Genomic DNA, 23,761 nt, shown 5'->3' on the forward strand with positions numbered 1-23,761 from the left:
TGTTAGCTAACCTTATTGTGGCAAACATTTTGTAATATATACATAAATCAGCACCTTTAACTTACACAATGTTGTATGTCAACTATATTTCAATAAAGCTAGAAAAAAAAGTGTGGGGAAAAGCAGAAAAGCACAGATATTAGTTATAGCCCAGGCACAGGGTCGCTAAAGACCAAGACGTGATCACAGGATTATAGAATACTTCCCCTCTCCCCACAACATACCACCATATCAGTAAGCCTCCTGTGTAACAGAAGATTGCAACTGAAAGAAGTGCATGACTCAGACTTTATTTAAGAAGGAGTATTGGGATGCCTGAGTGGCTCAGTGGTTGAGCGTCTGCCTTTGGCTCAGGGCGTGATCCTGGAGTCCTGGGATCGAGTCCCGCATTGGGCTCTGCGTGGAGCCTGCTTCTCTCTCTGCCCATGTCTCTGCCTCTCTCTGTTTCTCTCATGAATAAGTAAAATCTTTTTTTTAAAAAAAAGAATATCAAGGGAAATCCAAAGACAACAGGAGAGACAAAAGCAAGCAATTAGAAGAAATTTTAACTTCTGACACCTACAGCTAGGAGTAAAAACAGCTTCTAGGTAAATCAAACAGTAAAAACAACATAGTCCCTAGCAAGAAAATAAAAATTTCACACAAAAAGCCTATTTACTTAATTTCCTGTTACCTGGGACAACATGTCCAGCTTTCAGAAAAATTTACAGGGAACATTAAAAGAAATAAAGCCACAGGCTGAAGAGACAGAGCAAACAGAATCAAATTCAGATATGACACCCACCTAGAAGCAGCTCCTCATGCTCCTTCTGGAACCTCTGTCAGGTTCAGCCTCCTTGCCTCCACTCCAGCCTCTGCTGCAGCCTCCATCATGTCCACCAGGGTGACCTCGAAGTTCTACAAGATGTCCACCTCTGGTCCCTGGGCCTTCAGTAGCCTCTCTTACACAAGTGGGTCCGGCTCCCACATCAGCTCCTCTGCCTTCTCCCGGGTGGGCAGCAGCAGCAGCAGCTTCTGGGGTGGCTTGAACAGCAGCATGAGTGTGGTCGGGGGCTACAGTGGGCCCGGGGGCATGGGGGGCATTACAGCTGTCTCAGTGAACCAGAGCCTGCTGAGCCCCCTTAAGCTGGAAGTGGACCCCAACATCCAGGCAGTGCACACCCAGGAGAAGTTGCATATCAAGAGCCTCAACAAGTTTGCCTCCTTCATCAACAAGGTCAGGCACCTGGAGCAGCAGAACAAAATGCTAGAGACCAAGTGGGGCCTCCTGCAGCAGCAGAAAACCACTCAGCAACATAGATAACATGTTTGAGAGCTACATCAACAATCTCTGGAGGCAGCTGGACCTCTGGGGGCAGGAGAAGCTGAAGCTGGAAGTGGAGCTTGGCAACATGCAGGGGCTCATGGAGGACTTCAAGGATAAATATGAGGATGAGATCAGAGAGTGTGCAGACATGGAGAATGAATTTGTCCTCATCAAGAAGGATGTGGATGAAGCTTACATGAACAAGATAGAACTGGAGTCCCGCCTGGAAGGGCTGACCGACAAGATCAACTTCTTAAGGCAGCTGTATTTAGGGGAGATGAGTGAGCTGCAGTTTCAGATCTTGGACATGTCCATGGTGCTGTCCATGGACAACAGCCCCTCCCTGGACCTGGACGGTCCATTGCTGATCATTGCCAAGGTCAAGGCCCAGTACGAGGACATCACCAACTGCAGCCGGCTGAGGCCAAGACCATGTACCAGATCAAGCATGAGGAGCTGCAGACATTGGCTGGGAAGCATGGGGATAACCTCTCACATGAAGACAGAGATTTCCGAGATGAACCCGAGCATCAGCTGCCTCCAGGCCAAGATCGAGGCCCTCAAAAACCAGAGGGCTGCCCTGGAGGCTGCCATAGCTGCTACCAAGCAGTGCGGGGAGTTGGCCATTAAGGACGCCAATGCCAAGGTGGCTGAACTGGAGGCCACCCTGCAGCGAGCCAAGCAGGACATGGCCCAGCAGCTGTGCGAGTACCAGGAACTCATGAACGTCAAGCTGGCCCTGGACATTGAGATCGCCACGTACCGCAAGCTGCTGGAGGTCGAGGAGAGCCGGCTGGAGTCTGGGATGCAGAACATGAGTATCCATATGAAGACCACCAGCGGCTACTCAGGTGGCCTGAACTTGGCCTATGGGGGCCTCACTAGCCCTGGCCTCAACTATGGCCAGAGCTCCTTCCAGTCCCCCTTTGGCCCTGGCGGTTCTTCCAGCCGCGGCAGTTCCTCCAAAGCTGTGGTGGTGAAGAAGATCGAGACTTGTGGATGGGAAGCTGGTGTCTGAGTCATCTGAAGTCCTGCCTAAGTGACCATGGGTCCTCCCAGCCTCCTTACTCTTGTGGCCCCCATAGAGCCTTTGGGGGAAAGAGCTGTGCAGGGGAGCCTTGCTACAAGAGACCCCCCTAAGGCTCAGTCCCAGTCCTCAGCCTACCTTTAGGGGGAGTCTACTGCCATGAGTACCCCCTCTTGTCCATGACCCCAGCGGAAAGCCAACTCAAGTGTCTTTTCCCAAATAAAGCCTCTCATGTAGCTGCCAGTACCCCCCAAAAGAATTCAGATATAACAGAGACATTGGAATTACAATACCTAGAATTTAAAATAATTAGCATTAATGTACTAAGGGCTCTAATGAAAGAAGTGAAAAACACACAAGGATAAATCGGTAATGAAAGCAGAGACAGAAAAATCTAAGAAAGGATTAAATGGAAATGCTAGAGTTGAAACCCAAATCAATTGTATATGAGTTTTTTTCTTAAAGCAAAAACCCAAACAACAAAGCAAATGTTTTCTCCAATTCTCCCAGGAAAATTTTCTTACCACAGAGTGGCTATTGCAATTGCTGCAACACAACCAAATGGAATTAAAATCTTCCATTAATTTGAAGATATGATGGAAAAGAAGTAGCACAAGCAAAGACTATCTTTAACAGGGATCCCTGGGTGGCGCAGCGGTTTGGCGCCTGCCTTTGGCCCAGGGCGCGATCCTGGAGACCCGGGATCGAATCCCACGTCAGGCTCCCGGTGCATGGAGCCTGGTTCTCCCTCTGCCTATGTCTTTGCCTCTCTCTCTCTCTCTCTCCTCTATGTGACTATCATAAAAAAAAAAAAGACTATCTTTAACAGAAGTCTAAAATGAGGAACTTGAGATGCAAAAACCTCTTTCATTCCTCTTCTCTTTATAGCCAAAAGTTTTTTCAAGTCATCTTTATAAAAAGTCTGTAGATCTATATATTGTAAGTATACAACATGATTCAGTACTTTATCTTCTTCTTCTGTCAATATGGTAATTATTTCAGGTGATAGATGTAACCTTCAAGATTTCATGAAATAGGGCACCTGAGTGGCTTAGTCAGTTGAGCATCCAACTCTTGGTTTTGGCTCAGGGTCATGGGATCAGACTCCACATCTATCACTGTGCTAGTGTGGAGTCTGCTTGTCTCTCTCTCTCTCTCTCTCTCTCTACTTCTTTCCTGCACATGCTCACTCTCTTCCTCTCCAATAAATAAATAAGTAAATAAGTAAGTAAATAAATAAATAAATAAATAAATAAATAAATAAATAAAATCTTAAAAAAATATTTCGTGAAATAAGGTCTGACAATTCACCCTGCCATTTGAAGAAGAAAAATCAGATATTTAAGGATGTGAGGAAGAATGACAGAAGTCTGTTATCAGGCCTGGCACTTCCAAAGCTGGGTAGAATCCATGTGATTGATCACTATGTAGACGCTGAAGGGAGTTGGCCAAATGTTTTTTTGCTGGAAAACATTCCAGGCAGAGGGGGAAATCTAGAGCAAAAGCCATAAGGAAGATATGTTCTTGATATGTCCAAGGAACAGTACAAAGTTTGATGTGGTTGGAGCAGAGAAAAGATGATCAGTAGAGCAGTAGGAAATGAGGTAAGGATGGTAAGGGGAGAACAAGACAATTTGGGCTATTTTACAGTAAGGCTTTGCCTTGTTTTCTGAGTGAAATGGGAATCTAGGACTTCTCTTTTCAGGACGAGAGTGATATAGCTAAAGTCAGTCTGGCTGCCATGTTGAAAATACAATGCAGGGAGGAAAGGGTAAAAGCAGAAAGATACAATAAGAGGTGATTTCAGTCATCATAATGAGAGGTTATGACTACCTTGGACATGGTGGTAGCACCTGGGAAAATAAAATAGTAGGATTCTTGGTATTTTTTCAACTTTGAAAACTTCAAATCTATAGAAAACTTGCAAGAATCAGACAATGAAAATTCATATATCCTTCACTTGTATTTACTAATTGTTAACACTTACCTTATTATCTCTCTATATATACAGATATTTATGTATTTTTTAATATGTATTTGCACACACACGTACATATATATGATATATATGTATATAGAGAGATAAAGATAAAATGTTAAATGATTTTTATAATGTTACATGAATTTTACAAGTGTTAAGCCATTTTACAGTCAGCTAATGACATCATAACACTTCATACTGCAATACCTTATGTATCTATCTCCTAAGAACAAGGATATACTGTGATATTTAATTTTGTTTGTTAATTTGGCAGGGCCATTAAGTGCCCACATATTTGGTTAAGCATTATTCTAGGTATGTTTGTGAGGACATTTCTGAATGAGGTTAACATTTGAATAGATAGACTGAGAAAACAGATTGCTTTCACCATTGTGGGTGGGCTCATACAATCTTAGTTATTTTAATCTTAATGCATGTAGAATTTCTATATCAAGTGTAATTTATGCTGTAGTTTTAGTATATAATTTTTCAAAGAAAAGAAATTTTCCCAATAATTATTTTTAATCAGAATTATGTATTTAATTTTATTGAATATTGTAGTAGGTTGAACAATGGCCCCCCAAAAGACATGTACATGTTCCAATACCTGTATCCTCTGAATGTTATCTTATTGTGAAAAAAGACTCTTTGCAGATGTAGATAAATTAATCACCTTAGCATATCATAGGTTACACAGGTGGATTCTAAATCCAATAGCAAGTGTCCTTATAAGACAGAAGAAAATAGAGAAAAGAGGAGAGAGCCATATAAAGGTGGAGGGAGAGACTGGAGCGATACAGCCAAAAGGAATGCTGATAGTCACCAGAAGCTGGAAGAGGTAAGTATGGGTTCTCCTCGAGAGCCTTTGGAGGAAGTGAAACATTGCTAATGCCTTATTATCACAATCCAGCCTCTAGAAATGTGAGAGAATAAATTTCTGTGTTTTAAATCAATCAAGTTTGTGGTAATTCATTATAGCAGCCCTGGGAAATTGATGCAAATGCTTTTATGCATTATATAGTTTTATCTCTTATTTTGTTTTTAATTGGGAGGATATTCATAGAGGGAATTATATGCCTACAATGTTATTGAAAGGTTTAACTAGTAAGCTGCACAAAAAAGAGCTTGCTAGTAAAATTATTTCTTTTTTTAAGATTTTATTTATTTGAGAGAGAGAGAGAGTGAGCATGAGTGGAGGGAGGGGCAGAGGGAGAGAGAGAGGGGCAAACTCGCCACTGAGCAGGAAGCCCCAGGATGTGGGTTTCAATCTCAGGACTCTGAGATCATGACCTGAACTGAAGGAAGATGCTTAACTGATTGAGCCATCCAGTTGCCCAGTAAAATTATTTCTGCTGAGAATGCCATTATAAGTATACCAATCAACTTCTGCAGCTTATTCTATTTGTCACAACAATATCTGAAGCCAGAATTCTGGAGAGTGTGCACTAAATATGTTACCTGGGATTTAATACAGTTGACCTTAAGGCCTCTATTTTCAGAAATTACTGAAAATGTGAAAGCATGCTTGAGAGGAACTGATTTAACTTTCAGGTAACCCAAGGGAATATTTTACTCAAATTATAATCTGTGATAATGGCCGCTTATAGACATTTTATAGTATGTAATTCATAACAGAAACTCTGCATATTAATTAAATATCATAAAGCTAATCTTTTTGAAAACCGAGATAATTTTCTCTAAAAATGGTATTATTGAAGATATTTGCAAATGACATACCAGATAAAGGGCCAGTATCCAAGATCTATAAAGAATTTGTCAAACTCAACACCCCAAAAACAAACAATCCAGTCAAGAAATGGGCAGAAGACATGAACAGACATTTCTTCAAAAAAAAAATACCTACACATGGGCAACAAGCACATGAAAAAAATGCTCCACACATCACATGTCATCAGGGAAATACAAATCAAAACCAGAATAAGACACTACTTTACACCAGTGACAAGGGCTAAAATTAACAAGACAGGAAACAACAAATTGTGGTGAGGATGTGGGCAAAAGGGAACCCTCTTGCACTGTTGATGGGAATGCAAAATGGTGCAGCCACTCTGGAAAACACTGTAGAGGTTCCTCAAGAAGTTAAAAATAGAGCTACCTTATGACCCACCAATGTCACTAGTGGGTATTTAACCCAAAGTTACAGAGATAGTGAAACAATGGGACACCTGCACCCCAATATTTTAAAAATAGATTTTATTTATTTATTCATAAGAGACACAGAAAGAGAGGCAGAAACATAGGCAGAGAGAGGAGCAGACTCCCTGCAGAGAGCCTGATGTGGGAATCCATCCCAGGACTCTGTGACCATGCCCTGAGCCAAAGGCAGACACTCAACCACTGAACTGCCCAGGCGTCCCTGCACCCCAATGTTAATAGCAGCAATGTCCACAATAGCCAAACTATGGAGGGAGCTGTGATGTCCTTCAATAGATGAATGGATAAGGAAGATGTGATATATATATGTATATATATGGAATATATATATGGAATATTACTCAGCTATCCGAAAGGATGAATACCTATCATTTATATTGATGTGCATGGAACTGGAGGGTATTATGCTGAGTCAAATAAGTCAATCAGAGAAAGACAATTACCATATGGTTTCACTTATATGTGGAATATAAGGAATAGTGAAAGGGACCATAAGGGAAGGGGGGGAACTGAGTGGGGAAAAATTAGAGGGAAAGATGAACTATGAGAGACTCCTGATTTTGGGAAACAAAGGGTTGCAGAAGGGGAGGTTGTTGGGGGGATGAGGTAACTGGGTGGTGGGCATTAAGGAGGGCATGTGATGTGATGAACACTGGGTGTTATATGTTGGAAAATTGAATTTAAATTTAAAAAATGGTATAACCATAAAGAATGTGGAATGACCTTAGTAAGTATATCAATTTACTCAACATAAGAAAACTCATAGTGGTGGAAAATAGAGTGAGAGTAAAGAATGTGAGGAGATGTTTGCATTTAATTTGGTCCTTACCCATATAGAGAATTCATAGAGTGAGAAATTTTATAAGTGTTAAGAATTTGAGAGCATCATTATTTGTGTGGGTAATTTAGTCACAACCAGAAAATTCATCCTGGTGAGAAATCCTGTGAATATAAGGAATGTAGGAAGGTATTTAGAGTTGAATTCTTTTTGCAAATCTGCAAATTCAAATTGCAGATAAGCTGTATGAATATTAGTAATGTGGGAAAGCCTTTACTGTGTGTGGACAAGTTACTTAACATTGAGAATTTACAATGATGAGAAACCTGGTGAATGTAAGAAATGTGGCATGATGGTTAGACTTAATTCAGTCCTTACTAAATACTAGAGAATTCATACTGGTGAGATATTTTTAATGAATAGGAGAAATGAAATAAAATCTTTACTGTGTGTGGATAATTTACTCAATGAGAGGATTCATGCAGATGATAAATCATACGAATATAAAGAATATGGGAAGGTCTTTAGACCTGACAGTTATTTTTTCAAACCAGAGAATTCATACTGGTGATACATTATATGAATGCAAGGAATGGGGAAAGCCTTTACTATTTGTGGATAAGTTATTCAACATCAGAGAATTTATATGGGTGAGAGATCACAGGAATATGAAGAATGTGGGATCTAAATGAGTTCGTTCTTCCCATTAGAGAATTCATACTGATAATAATTGTTATGAATATAAGGAATGTGTGTGGACACACATTTAGTGTGTGTGGACAAGTCACTAAATTCAGAGAATTCATACTCTTGAGATACTTGATTAATGTAAGAAATATGAGAAGATATTTATACTTAATTCAGTCCTTATTATAACATAGAGAATTCATACTGGTGAAAAGCTTCATGAATATAAGAAATTTAATAAAGTTGGTTAAAAAAAAAGATTTTATTTTATTTATTCATGAGAGACACACACAGAGAGAGAGGCAGAGATATAGACAGAGGGAGAAGCAGGCTCCCTGAGGGGACCCCGATGTGGGACTCAATTCCAGGACTCTCAGATCATAACCTGAGCCAAAGGTAGACACTCAATCACTGAGCCACCCAGGTGCCCCTATGTTGGTGAATTTATACTGTTGTGAATTATTATGAATGTGGGGAATGTGAGAAAGCCTGTAGTCAAGGAACACACCCTCACATGCAAAAGAGAATTCATACTTGTGAAAAACATTTAATATAACACGTTGTGGGAAGACCTTAAGTAGTGGCTATTAAATTACTCAACGTCAGAGAATTCACTCTTGAGAAAAATCTGTGAACACAAGGTATGTAAGAAGATCTTTCCAATGGCACGCTTTCTTTAATTGGTATGAAGAGTCTTCCAACACGAAATGGGACTTTAAAATTGCCTCACTAAATAATTCCTTAGCTAAAGCAAATTAAAAACATGAGAAAATTAGAACTGCCTTATTTGTAGATCTATAAAAACTTGTCATACTCCTCTACCTATCTCCTACTCTTCTCTTACCCTTCTCCACCTCCAGGACCTAGTTTAACTTTCATCAGTTCCTTAGATTTATTCATTCTCTTCCTTTTTATGAACTCATAAAATTACCTTAATGCATCTTAAAATTGATATTTCCTTTTGGAGAAGACCTCAACATCTAGTCATGTTTAGATCCCTGTGCTATTGTTTGGATTTCCCATATCCCAACATGAAAAGAGAAATGTCTGTCAAGGTGACCTTGAGGTTTTTGTCTTTTATTCATATAAAATATTAAATTAATTGATTTTTCAGATGACAAAACAACCTTGCATTACTGAAATAAATCACCATTAGTCATGATGCATTATCTCTTTTAAACACTGTTGGGGGATCCCTGGGTGGCGCAGCGGTTTGGCGCCTGCCTTTGGCCCAGGGCACGATCCTGGAGACTTGGGATCAAGTCCCACGTCGGGCTCCCGGTGAATGGAGCCTGCTTCTCCTTCTGCCTGTGCCTCTGCCTCTCTCTCTCTCTGTGTGACTATCATAAATAAAAAATAAAATAAAAAAATAAAAAATACGTACATCATACACACCTTACAAACTGTCAAATTTAAAAAATAAATAAATAAACACTGTTGGATTCAGGGGTGCCTGGGTAGCTCAATTGATTGAGCATCTGACTCTTGATTTTGGCTCAGGTCATGATCTCAGGATTGTGAGACTAAGCCCTGAATTGGGCTCCTCACTGGGTGGGCATGGAGTCTGCTTAAGATTCTTTTTCTCTCACTGCCTCTGCTCCTCCCCCCCTTTCCCTCTCTTAATTTTTTTTTAATTGGTGAATTCAATGTGCTAGTATTTTTTTGAGTATTTTTGTGTCTATATTTGTAAGAGATAATTGCTTCTAGGACTTTTTCCATGTGATGCCTTTGTCTGGTTTTGTTCTCAGTGGCCTCATAAATTAATGAGGAAGTGTTCTATTCTTTTTTTTAAAGTTTTGTGAATAATTAGTATTAATTCTTCTTTAATCATCCTGGGCTTTTCTTTGTTGGGAGAGTTTTTAACAAAATTATTGCTAATCCAATCTCTTTATTTGTTATAGGTTTAGTCAGATTTTTATATTTATTCTTGACTTAATTTTGGTATTTTGCATATTTCTAGGAATTTTTCCATTTACCTGCATATCCAGTTTGTTGGACTACAGCTCTTCATAGTATAAACTCTCATTCTTTTTTTTTCTTCCAATTTTTTATTTAAATTCTAGTTAGATAACATACAGTGTAATATTAGTTTCTGGTGCAGGGTTTAGTAATTCATCACATATATACAACAGCTCGTGCTCGTCAAACAAGTGCCCTTCTTCTTACCCATCACACATTTAATCAATCCTCCCCTGCTCCCCTCCAATAGTCCTTAGTTTGTTCTTTATATTTAGGAGTCTATTTTATGGTTTGCCTTTTTCTCTTTTTTTAAATTTTTTAATTTTTATTTATTTATGATAGTCACAGAGAGAGAGAGAGAGAGGCAGAGACATAGGCAGAGGGAGAAGCAGGCTCCATGCACTGGCAGCCCAACGTGGGATTCGATCCCGGGTCTCCAGGATCGCGCCCTGGGCCAAAGGCAGGCACCAAACCACTGCGCCACCCAGGGATCCCACTTTTTTCTCTTCTTTTCCCCTATGTTCATATGGGTTCCTTAAAGACATTCATTTATTTATTTATTTATTTATTTATTTATTTATTTATTTATGAGTAAGAGAGCATGAGTAGAGAAGGAGCAGAGGGAGAGTGAAAAGCAGACTTCACACTGAGCATGGAGCCAGACATGGGGCCCAAACCCACAATCATGAGATCGTGACCTGAACTGAAATCCAGAGTTGGATGTCTAACTGAATTATCTATGCAGGTGCCCCATGTTCATCTATTTTGTTTCTTAAATTCCACATATGAGTGAAATCGTATGGCATTTGTATTTTTATTTCTTTTTAAAACTTATTTTTTTATTTGAGAGAGAGGGAGATATAGAGAACAAGTGGGGGAAGGAACAGAGGGGAAGGGAGAGAATATCTCAAGCACACTCTGTGCTAAGCTTGGAGCCCAATGAGGGGCTCAATCTAGGACCTGATATCATGATCTGTGTCAAATCAAGGGTTGTATGCTCAACTGACTGAGCCACCCAGCTGCCCCTGTTTTTTTTATTTTTATAACATTAGTGGTAATGTCTCCTTCATTTCTGATTTTAGTAGTTTCATTAGTATCTCTTCCTTTTTTTTTTTTTTTTTTTTGGTTATTTTAGCTAAAGGTTTGTCAATCTTATTGATCTTTTCAAAGAAGTATATTTTGGTTTCATTGATATTTATTCTTCTTCTGTACTCTGTCATCAGTGTCCACTCTAATCTACATTATTTTATTCCTTCTATTTTCTTCTGTTTGCTCATCTTTTTTTCCTCCAGGACTATGAGGTGGACGTTTAGTGTATTGACTTAAGATTATTCCTCTTTTTGAATCTAAGAATTTACAGCTCTAAGTTTCCACTTGTCTTTCACACATTTTGGTAAGTTGTGCTTGCTATATTTTTACTTATTTCAGACTATCTTCATATTATTTCTTCTCTCGACCATTGATTTTTTGGTAGCATATTGTTTAGTTTTTAGACAAGTTTTTGCATTTCCCAAATTTCTTTCCATTATTAATTTCCATTAAAGAGAAGCATCCTTTTATCAGTTCATTCCTTTTAAATTGATTGAGGCTTGCCTTATAAACCAGCATGTGGTCTAACCTAGAGAATGTTCCATGTGTACTTGAAAAGAGTGTATTTATTCTAAATAAAAAATTTTTTAAAAACGTATTCTGGGGATCCCTGGGTGGTGCAGCGGTTTGGCGCCTGCCTTTGGCTCAGGGCGCGATCCTGGAGACCCGGGGTTGAATCCCACGTTGGGCTCCCGGTGCATGGAGCCTGCTTCTCCCTCTGCCTGTGTCTCTGCCTCTCTCTCTCTCTCTCTCTCTCTCTCTCTCTGTGACTATCATAAAAAAAATAAAGATATGATCACCTTACTTTAGTCCTTTTGGCATCCCCCACACAGGTTAAAAAAAGACAAACTCAATAATTTCCAAATAAGGTCTATCATGCTTTCTTTGGTTCAAGGGGGGCAATTAGGAAGTGGTCTGCCATCTGTTCATGACTAAGATTGATGACCTTTCAGGGAGGAGGTGAGAAAAAGATGAGTAAAAACACAAAACTTTTCTACCATTTTGAGGATGGCTTTATTTTTTACTGATGAGGTATCCACTTGATTTCTATAAACCTTTGAGTATTTTCCAGAGCTCCTACAAAGTTGACCCAGACAGCTTCTGATTATTTGTTTCTTTATTTATGATGTTTCTGTGGAGAAATGAGAACTTGAAGCCTTCTAGGCTACCATTTTGCTGACATCACTTCTGATTTTTCAATTAAACTTTGTATTTGAGATAACAGTAAATTCACATGCAGCTATAAGAAATAATAATCCTCTCTAGCCTTTACCCATGTTCCCCCATTGGCAAGATCTTGCAAAACTATAGTACATAACATACAATCATATTGACATTGATGTAACCAAAATACAGAACATTTTCATCATCATCAGGATCCTCATATTGCCATTTTATATCCACAGTCACTTCTTCCTTCACTCTTGCAATCAATAATCTGTTATCTAGGGACACCTGGGTGGCTCAGTGGTTGAGGGTCTGCCTTCAGCTCAGGGTGTGATCCTGGAGTCCGGGGATCAAGTCCCGCATTGGGCTCCTTGCATGGAGCCTGCTTCTCCCTCTGCCTATGTCTCTGCCTCTCTCTCTCTCTGTCTCTTGTGAATAAATAAATAAAATATTTTAAAAATCTGTTATCTATTTCTAAAATGTCATTTCAAGAATAATATATAAATGGAATCATGAAATATGTAACCTTTTATGACTGTTTTTTTTCCTTTACTTGGCATAATTCTCTGGAAAATCATTCTTGTTTTTGCATGTATCAGTAGTTAGTTCCAACAATGCCATGATGTGGTTGTATTATGGTTTGCTTTATTATTCTCCCATTTAAGAACATCTGGGTTGTTTTCAGTTTTTTGAATACTATAAATAATATTACTAACAACATTTTTGTAAAGGTTTTTGTGTGAACATGTTTTCATTTCTCTGGGATAAATGCTCAGAAGTGCATTTATATGTCTATGTTTCTTTTTTAAAAATCTGCCAAACTAAAAAAAATAAACAAAAATCTGCCAAACTGTTCTCCAGAGTGGCTGTAGCATTTTACATTCCCACTAGCCATGTATGGGTTAGCTACTTTCTCTACATTCTGCTTACATTCGATGTCACAATTTTCTTTTCTTTCCTTTTTAGTTTAATTTTTTAAATTTATTTATTCATAGAGACACAGCTAGAGAGAGAGGCAGAGACACAAGCAGAGGGAGAAGCAGGCACCATGGAGGGAGCCTGATGTGGGACTCAATCCCGGGTCTCCAGGATCATGCCCTTGGCTGCAGGCAGCGCTAAACCGCTGCGCCACCGGGGCTGCCCTTTAGTTTAAAATTTAAAAAGATTTTATTTGTTTGTTCATGAGAGACAGAGAGAGAGAGAGAGAGAGAGAGAGAGTCAGAGACATAGGCAGAGGGAGAAGCAGGCCCCATGCAGGGAGCATCATATAGGACTCGATTCCAGGCCTCCAGGATCACTCCCTGAGTCGCAAACACTCAACCACTGAGCCACCCAGGCATCCCTCTTTTTTAAAATTTTAAGCAAGAAGTTTATTTAAACAAGGCACTTGACTTGAAGAGAAAGCTACCTCGGATTCATTTCTTTTAGAGTAATTTATCTCTACTTAAAGACACTTTGTCCAACACGTAATAGCTATGTACAAAAATTTTTATAAAATTGTCCTCAGTTTTACAATGATAAAAGAGAAAAATTAAAGTTTTCCAATTTGAACTAAATATGCAAGCATTTTTATATTGTTCTTTTTTTGTTAAACAGTGAGAACAAAATAACTTACTAAAATATAAAGTTAAGATCCAAATGAGAGTGCCACTAATGGAGAAAGGGGGTATTTTCAAAGAACCAGTATTTTTCCCTATCCCATCTTTATTTGATGTTGATGAAGACATATCATTGGCCATTTAGGTTTTTTTTAAAGAAGGCAATGTGTTTGTGCCCATACACAGTTACTTTGTGTACAATAAAGGAATGGGGAAGAGGAAAATGAAAAATTAAAGAAAACTGTACTGTAGTAGTCAGGATATAGTGGAATCAAATTGCAGTTTTCTTTTTCTTTTTTAAAGATTTTATTTATTTATTCATGAGAGACACACAGAGAAAGGCAGAGACATGGGCAGAGGGAGAAGCAGGCTCCATGCAGGGAGCCCAATGTGAGACTTGATCCGGAACTCTGGGATCAGGCCCTGAGCCAAAGGCAGACGCTCAACCGCTTAACTACCCCAGGCGTCCCTCAAACTGCAGTTTTCTAATTGAGAATGGCTTCTTGGTCTGGAAGAAGAGAGTTCTGAAGTAAAGTAGCAGATTCCCTTTTTAATAGATCCCTCCTGTCTGTCTGCTACTGGACCATATCAGTTGTATCTTCATCCTCCATTTCCAACTGTGTAGGTGTGTCTGTTTCATTGATTGGCTGCCCATCAAATCGGAATCTGATCCATCTCATTGACAAACTCTGTCATTCACAATATGCTTTCAATAGTTCACTGAGTGGTGTATGCCTATTAATCTTAATTAATAGGCACAGAATCATCCTACCCCACCACCTTCAAATTAATATGATTGCTGCTTGCTGCTCTTTCTCTCTTTAAAAGATTTTATTTATTTATTCATGCGAGACAGAGAGGCAGAGACATAGGCAGAGGGAGAAGCAAGCTCCTCACAGGAAGCTCGATGTGGGACTCGATCCCAGATCAGGATCATGCCCTGAGCCAAAGGTAGACGCTCAACCGCTGAGCCACCCAGGCGTCTCTGCTTGCTGTTCTCAATCTTGACTCCTTCCTTGGGCTTTTCATCAGCCATGTCAAGTGCCAGAATCCTCTCAGTTGCTGCTTCCCAACAGAGAGGTACCAGGTCACACCAATTGAGAACACAAGCAATACCAGGAGCAGAAGAATGAGGCAGCAGCAGTGGAGGAGCTAATGTTACAATTTTCATTTCAGCTATTCTGATAGATGTGTAATGATACTGCATTGTAGTTTTAATTTACATTTCCCCAATAGCTTCTGGTGTTGAAAATATTTCCATGTATTTATTTGCCCTCTGTGTACCTTTAGTTAAATGTCTCTTTATGTCTTTGCCCAGGTTGTCATTGGGCTGTTTGATTTTCTGCTATTGAGTTTTGTCTGTTATATATTCTAGATACAAGCTGTATGTCAGATATGTGCTTGCAATAATTTCTCCAAAATTTGTAGCTTTTCTTTTCATACTTTATTTATTTATTTTTAATGTTTTCTTCCTGTATTTTTTTTAGAGATTTTACTCATTTATTCTTGAGAGACACACACACACACAGAGAGAGAGAGAGAGAGAGACAGGCAGAGGGAGAAGCAGGCTCCATGTAGGGAGCCCGACGTGGGACTCGATCCTGGGTCTCCAGGATCACGCCCCAGGCTGAAGGTGGCACTAAACCACTGTGCCACCGGAGCTGCCCTCTTTTCATACTTTAAATGTGATATTTCACAGAGTAAAAGTTTTCTTAAGTTTTTTCATTTATTTTTATTTTTAAATTCAAATTCAATTAGCCAACATCTTAGTTTCAGATGTATAGTTCAGTAATTCTTTAGTTACATATAATACCCAGTGCTCATCACATCATGTGCCCTCCTTGATGCCCATCACCCAATTATAGCTCACCCCCAACATATTATCACCCCTAACATATCTCCCCTCCAGCAACCCTTAGTTTGCTTCCTATAGTTAAGAGTCTCTCGTGGCTTTTCTCTCTCTCTGATTACTTCCCATTCAGTTTTCCTTCCCTTACCCTGTGATCCTCTGTGCTGTTTCTTATATTTCGCATAAGTGTGGAAACATTTTTTAGTTTTAATGAAGTTCAGTTTATCAATTATTCCTCTTCTAGATTGCTTTTGGTGTCATATCTAAGAATTCTTTGCCTTCCCTTAGAGCTTGAAGATTATATGTATATTTAAGTCTTAGAGTTTTATGTTTTTCTTTGAAGTTCATGATCCATTTTGGGTTTTTTTATTTTTTCAGATTTTGATCCACTATATTTTTGACATTTTGTACCTTTCATCTTGTGACTTATTCATTCCATGGCTGGAAGCCTGTATACCTCCTACTCCTCTCATGATCCATTTTGGATTAATTTTATTATAAGATGTGAGACTTAGGTCAAGCAAGTTCTTTTTTTTCTTGTTCTTGTTGTTGTTGTTCTTCTCCTCCTCCTCCTCTTCCTAGTCTTCCTCCTCTTCTTCCTCCTCCTCTTTCTCCTCCTTCTTCTTCTCCTCCGTCTTCTGCTCCTCCTCCTTCCCTCCTCCTTCACTTCCCTCACTTCTTCTCCTCCTTCTTCTCTCTTCCTCCTCCTTCCTCTTCTTCTTCCCCTCTCCCCTCCTCTTCCTTTTTCTTCTAATGCTGTTTGTAAACCTTTTCTCCTTCTCTTCCTCCTTCTTTTTCTACTTCTTTTTCCTCTTCCTCTTCTTCCACTTCTGCTTGTTCTTTGCCTAACAAAGTCCAGTTGCTCCAGCACTGCTTATTATCTTTTCTGCATTTGTGTTTGCATTTTTGTCAAAATTCAGTTAGTTTGACATATTTTCATGGGTCTATTTTTAGATTCTTTATTTTGTTGCATTGATCTACAGGTCTATTAATCTGTCTATAACACAGTCTTGATTTCTGTAATAAATCTTAATCTAGAGTACACTGATTCCTTCTACTTTTTTCTTTTTAAAGTTGCCTTAGGTATTGCAGTTCCTTTGCCATTCTGACATTCTAATCTTTGCTGGAATTTTGGTAGTAATTGTGTTGTCTTTATATTAATTTGTGGGAAATGAACATTTCCTTATGATATGCTGAGTCATCCAATTCATGAACAGAGTATATCTCTACTCTGTTATCTGGAATTTCTTCAATTTCTTTTATCAGTGTTGTGTAGTTTTCCAAATACAAGTCCTGTATATATTTTGTTACATTTACATCTAAATATGTTTTCTGAGCTAATGTAAATATATTATATTTTAAATTTAATTTTGGTGTTTGTATTTTCATTATTAGTATGTAGGAATAATTAATTTTTTGTATGTTTATCTTGTTTTCATTTTTGTATGTTTTTGCTTTCTGTGATGTTGCTGAACTCACTTATTCTAGGAGTTTTTATTTATTTATTTATTTATTTTGATTCCTTGGGATTTTATTTTTTTTTTTATTTATTTTTTTATTTTTTTAAATTATTTATTTATTTATGATAGTCACAGAGAGAGAGAGAGAGAGAGAGAGAGGCAGAGACACAGGCAGAGGGAGAAGCAGGCTCTATGCACCGGGAGCCCGACGTGGGATTCGATCCCGGGTCTCCAGGATCGCGCCCTGGGCCAAAGGCAGGCGCTAAACCGCTGCGCCACCCAGGGATCCCGATTCCTTGGGATTTTAATGTGCACATCTGTGTCATCTCTAAGTAGGGAGAGTTTTATTTCTTTCTCATCTGTATACCTCTTTTTTAAAAAGGTTTTTTAATTCATTTATGAAAGACACAGAGAGAGAGGCAGAGACACAGGCAGAGGGAGAAGCAGGCTCCATGCAGGGAACCTGCTGTGGGACTCGATCCTGGGACTCTGGGATCACACCTTGGGCTGAAGGCAGAAGCTTAACCACTGAGCCACCTGGGCTGCCCTGCAAATGGCAAGATTTTATTCCTTTTGATGACTGATTTCCTGTGTGTGTGTGTGTGTGTGTGTGTGTGTGTGTGTGTGTGTACCACATCTTCTTTATCCATTTATCAGCTGACAGACATTTGGGCTCTTTCCATAGTTTAGCTATTGTTGATAATGCAGCTATAAACATTGGGGTACATGTGTCCCTTCGAATCAGCATTTTTTTATCCTTTGAGTAAATACCTAGTAGTGCAATTGCTGGGTAGTAGGATAGTTGTATTTTTAACTTTTTGAGGAACCTCCATACCATTTTCTAGAGTGGCTGCACAAGTTTGCATTCCCACCAACAGTGCAAGAGAGTTCCCCTTTCTCTGTATCATAGCCAACATTTGTTGTTTCTTGTATTGTTAATTTTAGACATTCTGACAGGTGTGAAGTGATATTGCATCATGGTTTTTAAAAAAATATTTAATTAATTGAAAGAGAGAGGGAGAGAGCATAAGCAGAGGAGAAGGGCAGAGGCAGAGGGAGAGGGAGAAGCAGACTCCCCACTGGGCAGAGAGCCCTATTTGGAGCTCAATCCTAGGACTCTGAGATCATGACCTGAGCTGAAGGCAGGTACTTAACCAACCAAGCCACCCAGGGGCTTCTCATCATGGCTTTTCAAAAAAAGTATGTATGTATGTATATATGTATGTATGTGTGTTTGTTTATTTATTTATTTATTTATTTATTTATTTATTTATTTAAGAGAGTAGAGGGTCGGAGCAGAGGAAGAGGGACATAGAATCTCTGTGAGGAGCCTAATACGGGGCTTAATCCCATGACCCTGCGATCACTACCTTGACAGAAACCAAGTGTCAGATGTTTAACCAACTGTGCCACCTAGGCACCCCTCATTGTGGTTTTGATTTGTCTGTTATATATTTTATCTCTAGCTTTTATTTTTGGTTCTTTCCTATTATTTCCATTTCTCTGTTTACATTGCTCACCTGTTCTTACATGCTGTCTGTCTATTCATTTGAGCCCTTACCATATTATTCATAGTTGTAAATTCTTGGTCTGAAAATTACAATATCCTTGTCATGTTGAGTTCTGATGTTCACTCTGTCTCTTCAAAATGTGGAGTTGTGTTTTTGTTTTTGGCTTTTGGTATCACGTGTACTTTTTTTTGATAGCTGAACAGATGTATCTGGTGCAAGGAACTGATCTAAATGGGCTTGCAATAATATGGTGGTGAGGTATTCAGAGAGGGAAAACATTCTATATTTCTATGATCAGGTTTCAATATTTTAGTGAGCATATGCTTCTGGGTTGTGAACTATGTAACTTTTCTCACCATCTCCAACCTTTAGGTAAAACGGAATAGCTACAATGCACTGGGGTTGGATATTTTCCTTTCTCCTCATGGAAAACTAGAGCCTGCTGGAGTTGGGTATTTTTCTTCCTGTAGGACAGATAAGCTCTGATAATAACCCAACAGGTTAGCATCTCACTAAAGTTTTCCCTGACTGAAGGTTTTTTAAAGAACAGAATGCTCTGGATACTTCAAAATGGTTCCTTTTGCCCTCCCACTGCCAGAAGCATAAGGGGATTTTTCTCTGTTAATTACTGTGGGAATCTGGTCATGTTCCGGGAGATAAATCTCATAATTTTGTTGGAGTCCTCCATGACTGCTTTTCCCTGGAGTTTGCAACTGTCAGACTTCTCCACACTGAGCTTCCAGTGGCTAATCAATTACACTTCAGATTTTCCTATTCCAGCACTGATTACCACAGTGGTTTTTGCTCTTGAGTCTCTGTACCAGTAAGCTATACTCTCTGTATCCCTCCGTAATTCTCTAATCTTGAGGTCACTGATTTGCTCTGTATCCTCCCATCTTCCCATCTTTTACACATCCCAAAGAATTGACTTTCCAGTGTATTCATCTTTTTATTTAAGATGGAGCAGTGATTTCCAAGCTCCTTACATTCACAACTAAAAACTGGAAGTCCTTGCAGTATCTTTTAATAGAAAATATTTTCAATTTTAATGAAGTCTAATTTGTCTTTTATTTGGTTATTTAATTTTTTAAGATTATTTATCTAAGAGAAAGCGTAAGCAAAAAAGAGCATGAGTGGGGGAGGGGCAGAAGGAGAGGGAGAAGCAGACCCCTCCACTGAGTAGGGAGCCCAATGCAGTCTCAATCCCAAGACACTGGAATCATAACCTGAGCCAAAGGCAGTTGCCTAAATGACTGAGCTGCCCAGGTGCCCTCTTTTATTGTTTATGCCTTTAATATATCCAAGAAATCACTGCCAAACCCAGTGTTATGCAGTTTTTCCCTTATGTTTTATTCTAAAAATTTTATAATTTTAGGTCTTATATTTACATCATGGATCCATTTTTTAAAAGATTTTATTTATTTATTTGAAAGAGAAAGAGAGAGAGAGAGAGTGAGAGAGAGAGAGATCATGAGCAGAGGGGAAGGACAGAGGGAGAAGAAGATTCCCTGCTGAGCAGGCAGTCCAATGCAGGACTCAATTCCAGGACCCTGGGATCACGACCCGAGCCAAAGGCAGGTGTTTGGCTGAGCCACCAGGGTGCCCACTATAGATCCATTTTGAGTTCATTTATGTATGTAATGTTAGGTAAGGATATAACTTCATTCTTTTGCATCCTGTTTTCCTAGCACCATTTGTTGAAAGACTCTTTTCTGCCACCAAATAGTCTTGACACCCTTGTTGAAAACCATTTGACCTTATATATGAAGACTTATTTCAGAATCTCTATTCTATTCCATTGGTCTATATGTTTGTCTTTATGGCAATACCACACTATTTCAATTACTGCAGCTTTGTAATAAGTTTTGAAATTAGCACGTGTGAATCCTCCAACTTTGTTCTTGTTCAAGATTGGTTTGTCTCTTTCTTTCAAAAAATATTTTATTTATCTATTTGAGAGAGAGAGAACAAGCAGTGGGGCAGGGCAGAGAGAAAGAGAGAGAGAGAAGCAGACTCCCTGCTGAGCAGGAAGCCCAATGTGGTGCTCCATCCCAGGACCTGGAGATCATTACCTGAGCCTAAGGCAGACCACCCAGGTGCCCCTGTTTTGTCTGTTTGAAGTCCCTTGAGAGTCCATATGAATTTTAGAATGAGATTTTTCTATTTCAGCAGAAAGTATCATTAGGATTTTGGTAGGGATTACCTTAAACCTGTAGATCACTTTGTGTTGTACTGACATCTTTTGTTTGTGTGTGTGTGTTGTACTGACATCTTAACAATAATGCCATTCTTTGTTTGTTTCTTTGTTTCATTCTCTCTCTCTCTCTCTCTCTTTTACAGAGAGTAAGATGGGAGGGGGAGAGACAGTGGGAGAGGGAGAAAAAGAATATATTTTTTAATGGAGCTTATTTTTATTTTATTATTTATTTTTAAAAAAGATTTCATTTATTTATTCATGAGAGGCAGAGGCATATGCAGAGGGAGAAGCAGGCTCCTCAAAGGGGGCTCAATGTGGGACTTGATCCCGGGACTCCAGGATCACGCCCTAAGCCAAAGGCAGACACAACCACTGAGCCACCCAGGCGTCCTGAGCTTATTTTTTATTTTTGTTTTTATTTTTATTTTTAATAATAATTTATTTTTTATTGGTGTTCAATTTACCAACATACAGAATAACACCCAGTGCTCATCCCGTCAAGTGCCCCCCTCGGTGCCCGTCACCCATTCACCCCCCCCCCCCCCCCCCCGCCCTCCTCCCCTTCCACCACCCCTAGTTCGTTTCCCAGAGTTAGGAGTCTTTATGTTCTGTCTCCCTTTCTGATATTTCCCACACATTTCTTCTCCCTTCCCTTATATCCCCTTTCACTATTATTTATATTCCCTGATAGGCACACAGTGAGAGAGAGAGAGAGAGAGAGAGAGAGGCAGAGACACAGGCAGAGGGAGAAGCAGAGGGAGCCTGATTCAGGACTAGATCCCAGGACCCTGGGATCATGGCCTGAGCCAAAGGCAGATGCTCAATCACTGAGCCACCCAGGTGCCCCTATTCAGATTTTTTTTTTAAAAGACTGATTTATTTTAGAGAGAGAGAAAGAGTGTGTACATGAGTGAGGGGAGGGGCAAAGGGAGAAAACCTTCAAGCTGACTCCTTGCTGAGCGCCATGCCTGATGCAGGCTCCATCCCACCACCCATGAAATCATGGTCTGGGCTTAACTGACTGAGCTACCTAGGTACCCCGGGTCTATTCAGATTTTATAGTTATCTGCCCTGTGGTTACCATGGGCATTGCATTTAATATCTTAAAGTTATCACACTCTAATTTGAGCTTGTAACAGCTTAACTTCAATAATATACAAATACTCTGCTATTTTAACAGCTCTGATAACAAATTTTCCAGACATTATACTGTTTATTTTTCCCTTGAGGATAGTATTTATTTTCATAATCACAACCATGATAATGTAGTCCATGATTAAGTATTGTTTTAAGATTCAATTAAGTGTCATCTGATTATTGTGAATGACATTTTTCTAATGTTAGGAATATCTTCAAATTGAACAATTTTCATAAAAATAAAGAGGATGAAACATTAAAACATGACTGAAATCATAAAGATCATTGTAGTTTTCAACATTAGAGCTTGATAATTGTGAAGTTTTCAGTTAAATATGGATATGTTATGAAAGGTAAAACAAGGGGAGCCTGGGTAGCACAGTCAGTTAAGTGTCTGCCTTTGGCTCCCAGGGTCCTGGGATTGAGCTCTGTATCAGGCTCCCTGATCAGCAAGGAACCTATTTCTCTCTTTCATTCATTCTTCCCATCACTTTTCTCTCTCTCTCTCTCTAATAAATAAATAAAATCTTAAAAAAATAAAAGGTAAAATAAGCTTTAAACTGTAGAAAACAAAGTATATTTAATTAAAAAGTTTTATGTTTGAAATATTTGAATGCTAGTAAATTGTGGTTAGCATTTATTCTATGAATTCTTCATAGTAATAAAATGCATAAAAGGAAATTTGTACCCCATTGAAGTAACTTGCACATTAAAATATTGACAGTATTGGGATCCCTGGGTGGCGCAGCGGTTTGGCGCCTGCCTTTGGCCCAGGGCGCGATCCTGGAGACCCGGGATCGAATCCCACATCGGGCTCCCGGTGCATGGAGCCTGCTTCTCCCTCTGCCTGTGTCTCTGCCTCTCTCTCTCTCTCTCTCTCTGTGACTATCATGAATAAATAAAAATTTAAAAAAAAATATTGACAGTATTGTCTAAATCTACTGGTGTCTTTAAAAGTTCCAAATTCTGAATTTACTTCATTTTAAGAATAAGAAGATATTGGTGTATCTTATATTGCTCTACCTTTGTAGTGAAGTAATTACTACATTGGAACTACTATTAAAATTCTAAGCTGTTTTTTTAAAAAAAATACTGTCATGTTTCATCTACATTTTAATTATCAAGTTAACAATGACTTGGGCTTTATGATTATGAAAATATATTAATCTTTATTAATATTAATATCCTTAAATATCCATGGTACTTAAAGCATAAATGTTAAGGCCATTCTTTAAAAATTAACTAGTGATGGTTTATTCAGATCACATTTCTTAGTCAAATTTTGATGTAACTGTGGGGTTCTTTTTTTAAAGATGTTATTTATTCATGAGACACACACACACACACACACACACACACACACACACACAGAGGCAGAGACATAAGCAGAGGGAAAAGCAGGCTCCATGCAGGGTGCCCGACATGGGACTTGATCTTCGTCTCCAGGATCAGGCCCTGGGCCAAAGGCGGCGCTAAACCGCTGAGCCACCCGGGCTGCCCCTAAATATGGGGTATTATAAATTGGACTGAAGTTGAAAGAGAAGTTTACTAATAGGCTATTCTCAAATATTTTTTTCTGGAAACCTAATCCTCACATTAAATTTATGTTTAAAATTGTGACTACAGATTATTATAAAATTCTCAGACGTGTACTTGATATTGAGTATTCATATTATACTTACTGAAATATGACGTCTTAATAAGAAAAAAAGTATTTTTTTTTCTGAAAATTTAATGTACGAATAAGGATCCAATGGACACTAACTGAATTTGGAAAAGTGACTTTTGGAGGTCAAAGTTATTATTCAGCACTTAGATGTTATATAAGAAGCAACAAAGG

At 38.9% G+C, this 23,761-nt stretch overlaps 2 pseudogenes; one reads left to right on the forward strand and one right to left on the reverse strand.

The window, feature by feature from the left end:
• The first annotated feature begins 853 nt into the window (after positions 1–853).
• On the forward strand, positions 854–2,961 carry LOC140632940 (keratin, type II cytoskeletal 8 pseudogene; annotated as a pseudogene).
• An 11,356-nt stretch (positions 2,962–14,317) lies between these two features.
• On the reverse strand, positions 14,318–14,803 carry LOC140632941 (small ubiquitin-related modifier 2-like; annotated as a pseudogene).
• Between the last annotated feature and the right edge of the window lie 8,958 nt (positions 14,804–23,761).

Source organism: Canis lupus, chromosome 5 (assembly GCF_048164855.1).
Source record: "Canis lupus baileyi chromosome 5, mCanLup2.hap1, whole genome shotgun sequence".
Lineage (NCBI taxonomy): Eukaryota > Metazoa > Chordata > Mammalia > Carnivora > Canidae > Canis > Canis lupus.